This window comes from Nicotiana attenuata, unplaced genomic scaffold (assembly GCF_001879085.1).
Source record: "Nicotiana attenuata strain UT unplaced genomic scaffold, NIATTr2, whole genome shotgun sequence".
Taxonomy (NCBI): domain Eukaryota; kingdom Viridiplantae; phylum Streptophyta; class Magnoliopsida; order Solanales; family Solanaceae; genus Nicotiana; species Nicotiana attenuata.
Window position 1 is genome coordinate 492627 of NW_017670513.1, and position 9458 is coordinate 502084.

Below are 9458 nucleotides of genomic sequence, written 5' to 3' on the forward strand. Positions count from 1 at the left end.
ATAACAACACTGTTGCGGCGTGCAACCCGATCCATATCATTTATCACTGTTGCGGCATGCAACCCGATTCGACTATATTATTATAGCGGCGTGCAACCCGATCCAATCATATCATTGTTGCGGCGTGCAAGCCGATCCAAATATATCATTGTTGCAGCGTGCAACCCGATCCACATATACAATCAACAACAACCATAACAAGAGTCCCGACAAGGGAATCAACAGTATAAGTAAATACCTCCCGGCAAGAGAAAACCAGCTATAACCAAACTTGTTCCAACATCTACTACCTCAACTAACACCAATGCTCAACCATAAGTAATCTCTACGAGAATAATTATAAACCTTGCTCATCACAGAGAGTCAACAACTTAGGCATTCGTAGTATTTCTCAATAACACAATGATTTCAATTTAAGACTCACGGTCATGCTCGACACGGACGTAGAGATACTCGTCACCATGCCTATATGTCGTACTCAACAAGAAACAAGTACCAAATAGGACACAACTCCTAATTCCTCAAGCTAAGGTTAGACCAAACACTTACCTCGATGCCACGAACACAGTTTAACCCTCAACTATAGCTTTACCTCGTGATTCCACCACCAATTCGCTCGTATCTAGTCACAAGTTACTTAATTACATCAATGAATGCTAAATAAACAATTTCTAATGCATGGAAATAAGTTTTCTAAAGCTTTTCCCAAAAAGTCAAAAATCAGCACCGGGCCCACATGGTCAAAACCCGAGGTTCGTACCAAAACCCGACTACCTGTTCACCATGAACTCAAATATATAATTTGTTTTGAAATCGGACCTCAAATCGAGGTCCAAATCCCCATTTTTTGAAAACCTAGGTTCTACCCAAAACACCCAATTTTCCCCCACGAAAATTATTGATTTTGAGTTGAAAGCATGTTAAAAGATGTTAATGATTGAAGGAAATGAGTTAAAATTGACTTACAATCGATTTGGAAGAAGAGTTGTTCTTGGAAAATCGCCCTAGGGAGTTTGTGTTTTGAAAAGATGTGAAAAAGGGTTGAAATTCGTCTAAGTATAAAAGTTGCAGGTCTCAGATGTGGGAATTGCGAACAGGGGTTCGCAATTGCGAACCCTTCAGAAATGTTGGACTTTCGCGTTTGCGAAGTAGCATTTGTGACTGGGGTCTCGCATTTGCGGCTTAGGGGTTTCCCAGACAGGCGTCGCATTTGCTACAAATACTTCGTATTTGCGAAAAAGGCTGAAACAGGGGTGATCGCATTTGCGATCCAAAACCTCGAATTTGTGATCCAGCTTTCGCATTTGCAATCCAGGCTTCGCAAATGCGAAGCCTGCAGGCCTGGTCACACCAGCTAAAATCTAAAACTTTCTAAGTCTAAAAATCCACCTCGTGGCCTATTCAAAACTCACCCGAGCCCTCGGGGCTCCACACCAAACATACACACAACCTCAAAAATATCCTACGGACTTATTCGTGTAATCAAATCACCAAAATAACGTCATGAACATCGAATTAAACCTCAAGATCAATGAAATTTCTCAAAACTTCTTAAACATCAAATTTTTGCATTTAAGGTCCGAATCACGTCAAATGGATTCCGTTTCTTACCAAACTTTACCGACAACACATATAAATCATATTGAACTTGTACCGGGCTCTGGAACCATAATACGGGCCCGATACCACAGGTTTCACATAACATTTCACTTTCAAAAACCTTTATATTTTTCAGAAAATAATTTTTTTCAAAAATTCATTTCTCGGGCTTGGAACCTCAGAATTCGATTCCGGGCATACGCCAAGTCCCATATTTTCCTACGGACCCTCTGGGACCGTCAAATCATGGGTCCGGGTCCGTTTACCTAATATGTTGACCGAAGTCAACTTAATTCATTTTAAAGCCAAACTTTATCATTTTTCACAGATTTTCACATATAGACTTTCCGGCTACGCGCCCTGACTGTGCACGTAAATCGAGGTGATGCTGAAAGAGGTTTTTAAGGCCTCGAAACATAGAATTCAATTTAAAATAAGTGATGACCTTTTGGGTCATCACAGGACCCTGTTCTACGGCCGCACAATTCATATGCAGTCTGCACTTATACTTAAAGTCTGATGGGCGTCTTCACCAGTTCTGTGGCCGCAAAGGGAATTCTACGGTCTGCACTTACTTCTTCGGCTGCAGAAATACCTCTGCGGACCACACTTCTTGAGTGTTGCTCCCCTTTTTGCCTTGGGAGTCGAAACACTCCTTTTTAAGTCAGATTTCTTCATAAGAGCCCAAATTTCCAACATTCCTGCAATTTGCGTACTTTCATTAGTTTTGGGAACATAAATCAACACTTTCAGACTAAAAAAAAAGTAAAAAGGTACTAATAAGTGGTCAAAATCCACACTTATCAACTCTCCCAAACTTAAGTCTTTGCTTGTGCTCAGGCAAATAGATTAGTTCCCACCTCCTCAAAATTAAAGGTCATCTCAGATAGTCAACGGTGAGTCATTCATACTTGGCTGGGACCAACAATTACCCTCACTACTCATGCATTGTCAACAAGGTGACAAGTCAAATGTTCATGCACATATAGTTATAGTATGACATTTGAGCTTCAAGAATTGATTTTACTCATGAAGGGCTCTTGTTCTATCATGTAGGTCATGGTGGACTCCAAACTCTTCCTCCTCTACCTTTCGTTTGCCAACCTCACTTAAAAAGTTAGCACTCAATCTTAAGATTCATGAAAGGTTCACTCTTCTCTCAGAATAGAATGGCACAAGTGCGGCTTCAAGTACCATAGACTTGTCCCTCGTGTAGATCATCACTAATGCAAGCTCACTCAGTTCGAAATCAAGTAGGACTTCTTTCAGGTTGTAATGAATGCTTTTGGATTAGGGTAGGATACCATATGGGTAAGTGGTTACACCTTTCCTTAAGTACTCCGTATTTTCATTTCTCAGCTCACAATTACCAATTCTTAGAGGCAATATCTTTTTATTAGGGCTAGAGAGACTTGCCATCACTTTTTCTTGTTCATTTTATTCTTTTTCTCTCTTTGATGCTCAGGTTAGGGATCTTTACCTCTTTTTAAATCCATCAATCCTTCCACTTATTCTCTTTTTTGCATTCTTCTTTTTGTTATTTTTATTTTCTTGCCTTCTCTTTTCAGAGATCATTTCTTTTCTCTTTTTGTGCCTTGATAACTTTTTAAAATTCCTCATCTTTTCCCCAAACATATTCGTTAAGCCACTTATTTCACAAGAGTGTTAAGTAAAGTCTAGATGCCAAGAGAGGATCATGACAAACGGATAAAGGCTTATAACATGGTTATAAAATGAGAAAAGCTAGAGGCTCAAAGGGTGTTGACTAGGGATAACGACATTGGTTGGAAATAGATAGCTCAAACAGGCCAAGGAAAGCCTACAATCATTTCTCAAACCAAGAAAAACTTAGGATTTCTCCTTGAAGCACATTCAGGGCAAGTTCAGACCATTCGCATGGATACGTGGATTAGCAACAATTCAGTTCATCCCTCACATGCCTAGATCGCAAAAGAGGATATAGTCATTAGCCTACAACAACCACACTCAAGTTTAAAGATCACTATGGTTAAATAAACAACTCGATGATTGCCAAAGTCAACTCAAGAGTCTCAAAGTCACTAACTAGAGCTATTTCTTTCAAAAAAAACCTTGTCTCTATCCATAAGCACATAGTTAAGTGTGTTGGTACCAAATAAAGCATGATTAAACTCTTCAATAATGACTTGATTAGGCCTTTTTATTCATTACTACTACTATTATTATTACCTAAAAACAAAAACGGACTTATTCCCTTAAGAAGGTTGTCACGCCATCCATCGTTTGGAAGAGTCACACGGTTCAAACAAAAACTACCTTTGGAAAGAATCGTAGCGTTAAGAAAACCAAAGGCTTATTATCTACGAAAGCATCAAAAGAAACTACTAACAAAACAGGTACTAAAATGAAAATAATAAGAAACTAATTAACAATAACTACTAACGATAGATAACAACAAATAAGAAAAAAAAGAGAATCATCAAATTATTACAATCCAAATGTATCCAAAATGTGTCAATGTATCAAATAAACTCCACCCCCACGAATAACAGTAAGCATTGTCCCTAATGCTTAGCAAAATTAAGAGTGAAAGAAGAGAGGATGAAGAAAACTCCCTAAGGATCCTTGGACATCTCAGTGTCCCCAGCAATATCATCTCCCTCATGATCAGCCAACGATATCTTCTCATCATCATCAAATCTAGGAGTGGAAGGCGCGATAAAAATCGCACGCACTACCTCAGCAGTGTCGGCAGCAAGGTCTGGCTCCCCAGACTGGCCAGCTGGCACTAACAGTGCAGATGGTGCTCATGGATCTGGGACGGACTGGTGCGAGTCAAGTAGCATATCAAAAGGTAGGTCCCCAACTGTAGTAAGTCTAATCACATCCTTGATGTCGCCCAAACTCACACCACAAATATAGGTAGTGAGGCGGTCGAAGCAATAATAAAACCCAATACGAGTCGAGGTCGAATCCTCAGGGAGTTGGAAATAGGATTAGGTATACACCTAGTGTAATTGTATAATGTGCCTCAATTTTTACTTCAACATTCTTGCTTTTTGTTTCTATTTCTACTTTAAGCTATTGATTGCAAATAATAAACTAGAAGAAAATATTTTTGGTTTTGGTTATTTTTCAAATGTTAAAGGATCTAGGATCGTGACGTCCACCTAGGTGGTTACCTAATGTAACGACCCGGCCGATCGTTTTGAGAATTTAAGTTTTGTTCGACGGCGCACGGTCTTGAACAACTTTATAATATGAGTATCGACTTGAGTGCATGGTTTAATTTAGTTAATGGATGATTCAGAGTCAAATTGGAAGAAGGAATCTAGTTCTGGAAGATTGAACTGTGAGAATTTGACCGGAATTGGACTTTTGAGTAAATGGCCCCGGAATGGGTTATGGGTGATCTCAACCGCTTCGTATGGTGATTTTAGACTTAGGCGCGCGTTCGGATTGTGTTTTGGAGGTCCGTAGCTAATTTAGGCTTGAAATGCCGAAAGTAGAATTTTTGAAGTTTTTGGTTCGATAGTGAGAATTTGATATAGGGGCCGGAATGGAATTCCGAGAGTTGCAGTAGTTCCCTTGTGTCAGTTGGGATGTGTGTGCAAAATTTGAGATCATTCGGATGTGGTTTGGTCGGGTTTTCGATCAAAAGCGTAATTTAGAAGATTTTGGAGCTCTTAGGCTTGAATCCGATGCGAATTTGGTGTTTTGATGTTTTTTTGAGCGTTCCGAAGGTTGGAACAAGTTTGTAAATGAGGTTATGGGATATGTTGGTATGTTTGGTCGGGGTCTCGAGGGCCTCCGGTGTGTTCCGGGTGGGCTACGGGTCATTTTCCCCTTGTTTTGAACTGCTATTTCTACTTCTGGTATTCCTCTTTCGCGATCGCTAGACCTCATGTCGCGTTCGCGATGTGTTGTCGCTGGTCGCCTCTTTTCCCTTCACTACGTTCGCATAGAAGCTCTCGCGATCGCGAAGGTCTGTTTTCCTCTACTTCGCGATCGCATCTGTATTCTCGCGTTCGCATTGTAGAAATTAGGAGTTGGGGGCGGTTGGCTATTTTCTCTTCGCGTTCGCATGAATCAACCCGCGATCGCGTAAGCCCTGGCTATTGTTTACCGCATTCGCGTCCATTTTCTCTCGATCGCGAAGGGTATTTCTTGCCAGCTTTGAATCTCTTCTACGCGATCGCGTTTCTTCTCCCGCAATCGCGATGAACAAAAACCTGGGCAGACAGAATATATTCCAAAATCGAGGGTTTCACCATTTTCATCACATTTTGACTTCTAGAGCTCGGTTCTTGGCGATTTTTGGTGGGTTTTTTACGAAATTCGATTGGGTATGTGTTCTTCAACTATAATTAAATATATTCCATGAATTGTCTTTATTTTTATCATTTAAATTGTGTTTTGGGTTGGGGAAGGAGGTGGTTTTGAAGAAAAATTCTAAAATGAAAAATTGTGATTTGAGGACCAAATGGTATCGGAATTTGATAAATTTTGTATTATTGAGCTCGTATCGGAATGGGCAATAAGTTTTCGTAAAATTTGTCGGGTTCCGAGGTGCGGGCCCGTGGGTCGACTTATGGACCATTTTTTAGAATTTGATCAAGATTGAGACTTTATGATCCGGAATAGTCTCTTATGTGTTTTATTATTGCTTTGAAGTTAATTTGGTTAGATTTGAGCCGTCCGGAGGTCTATTCACCCGAGAAGTGCATCTTAGAGTATCGGTTTGTCGTCTTTGAGGTAAGTATCTTGCCTAACCTTGTGTGGGGGACTTCCCCTTAGGATTTGAGTCTGCCATGTTGATTGTAGTTCGTGCACGCGAGGTGACGAGTGCGTGTTCGGACTTATTTGTGGAAAAATTGGCCTTTTAGGGTTCTTAGGTCCTTATATTCACTGTGTATGAATGTGTACTTGATATGCTTGAGCTTTCCACTTACTAGTTTCACCTCTACATGCTCTAATTGGAATTAATTGCTCATGATTCATTATTATTGCCTATTTGACTCTTATTTTTCTTAACTGAGGATTTTTACCTCTTCTATTGTCGTGCTATCTTTCATAACTGCTCGTCTTTATTGGAAATCATTATTATCTCCCAGGTAATTGTTTAGTCTTGATTGAGGTGATGATTATCTCCCCGCTGCTCATCCTTAATTGAAATTATTGTATATTCTTCGTAAATTTCCCAACCTTAAAAGAAGTTTAGATAATCTATATTTAGTTGACATTTCCTTATTTGGAATTATTTGGTTCGTGTTAGCTTCCTTGTTGCTGAATTACATATAGTGGGATCGTTGCTTTATATTATTTTCTCCCTTGTTGAGCTATTCTTATCACGCTTAGTATTCTCTATTGTGGTTATTCCTTGTGAGCTAGTTCTACGGTTACCTCATAATTGAAAGCTCTTGAGTCGATTTACTTATCGTGTTCTTATGTATATTGTCATTGTTGCTGTTGTACTTGTTGATATTGTGATGCACAAGGTTTCTGCCGTGCGGTTGTTGATATTGTGATGCACGAGGTTTCTGCCGTGCGGGTTGTTATATTGTGATGCACGACGTTTCTGCCGTGCGGTTGTTAATATTATGATGCACGAGGTTTCTTGCCGTGCGGCTGTTGTTAAGGGGTTGCACGAGGTTTCTACCGTGCTATTACTACTATTAATATATTGCACATGCGGTGTGATAAGGCGGGATATGTATATATATATGCTTATATGTGGGTTGCGCATGTGGCGAGACAAGGTGGGAACATTATGATGCACGTGTGGCTAAACAAGGCGGCACTTATTATGTTATCCTTGTACACGTGGCGAGATAAGGCGGGCTATGTCAGGGATTGATTGTGAGGATTTGTGATGGCCTGGGGGCATTCTTGTTGTTTGATATTGTGTTGTGTACGCTTACCTGTATGAGCTTTATCTCGTGGAATTTATTGGATAAGACCTGATGTGAACAGTGCCGTAGGATCTGAGTTATTGCTTACCTTTATTGTATTGTGACTTTAGGATTTGGGTTTGTGTTTTTGTTTTGCTCGCTCTTCTATGTCATTATTCTTGGTATTTTCGTTGTTACTTATTGTTTTCTTCCCTTATTGTGATCGTAGAATTGTTAGCCATTTCGTGTAGTCTTTATATATACATCATGTTCCATTGTTCCTATATTTGTACAGTTTATTGGGCCGGTAGGTGTCCTGACTGTTCCTCGTCAGTACTCCACCGATGTTAGTCTTGATACTTACTGGGCACCGCTGTGGTGTGCTCATGGTACTCTTCTGCAGATTTTTTGTTGTGCAGATCCAGGTACTTCCACTTAGTCTTATCATCCTTGAGGCGAGGCACTTCTGTAGAGACTTCGAGGTATATCTGTCGCGTCCGCAGACCAAGGAGTCCTTTCTATCTTTCTGCAATAAGTATAGACCTTCAGTAATTTTCCTTTGTTTAGACATTTCCAGAGTTAGAGCTTCTTATGTATCTCTTAGCTTGTGATTCATGAGATTCCAGGTTTTGGGAATTGTTGTTAGCTTCGAGATTTGTTATTGTATGTGACGAGCGACACCTTAAACACTGTTTCATTCTACTATTTCTGTTTTTAATTATTTCTTCCTCAATTATTATTTATATTCCGCATTGTTAGGCTTACCTAGTCGTAGAGACTAGGTGCCGTCACGATGGTTTACGGAGGGCGAACCGGGGTCGTGACAAGTTGGTATTAGAGCTCTAGGTTCATAGGAGTCATGAATCACAAGCCGATTTATTACAGTCTCGCGGATCAGTACGGAGACGTCTGTACTTATCTGCGAGAGGCTATGTAACCGTTAGGAAAATTCCAGTTCTTTTGATTTCCCTGTCGTGCGAGATTTTTGACATCACAATCCTAAACCTTTGCCTTCTATTCTCTCACAGATGGTGAGGACATGTGCTACCCGACATGATCAGGCACCCGCGCCCCCTACTGCAGCCGTCAGAGGCCGGGGCCAGGGTAGAGGCCGAGGACGCGCACGCGGTGCAGCCAGAGCACCCACACGAGCTGCCACCGAGGTACCACCAGCAGTCCCGGCCGGAGTCCAGGCACCTGATACGCCTACTGCTACTACTACTCCAGCTCTTCAGGAGACTCTTGCGCAGTTCTTGAGCATGTACACCACTTTGGCTCAGGCAGGGTTGCTTCCCCTTGCTGCAGCCATATCTAAGGCCGGGGGAGGAGCACAGACTCCTGTCGCCCGCACTCCTGAGCAGCGAGTGCATGTTGAGTAGGTCCCTGAGATTATTCCTGTGCCGCATGCAGTGCCAGTTCAGCCCGAGAACAGGGCAGCGACTTCCGAGGACGAGCAACTGAGGCTTGAGAGGTTCAAGAAGTACAAGCCTCCTGTATTCAGTGGTTTAGCATCAGATGATGCCTTGGGATTTCTGGAGGAGTGTCACCATATTCTCCGCACTATGGGTATATTAGAATCGAGTGGGGTTTCTTTCACAGCCTTCCAGCTTCGAGGGGCTGCCTATGAATGGTGGCGCACCTATGAGTTAGACAGTTCGGATGAGGCAACTTCACTGACTTGGACCCAGTTTTCAGATATGTTCCTGAGAGAGTTTGTCCCTCAGAGCCTCAGGGATGCATGGCGCGCAGAGTTTGAGCATTTGTGCCAGGGTACTATGACTGTCTCGGAGTATGCTGTCCGTTACACCAATTTGGATAGACATGCCCCAGCCTTGGTTCCTACTATTCGCGAGAGGGTTCACCGGTTTATTGAGGGGCTTGTTCCCAGCATCAGGTCTAGCATGGCTCGTGAGTTGGAGATGGATATTTCTTATCAGCAGGTGGTGAGCATTGCTAGGAGGATAGATGGTATGCATGCTAAGGAGAGAG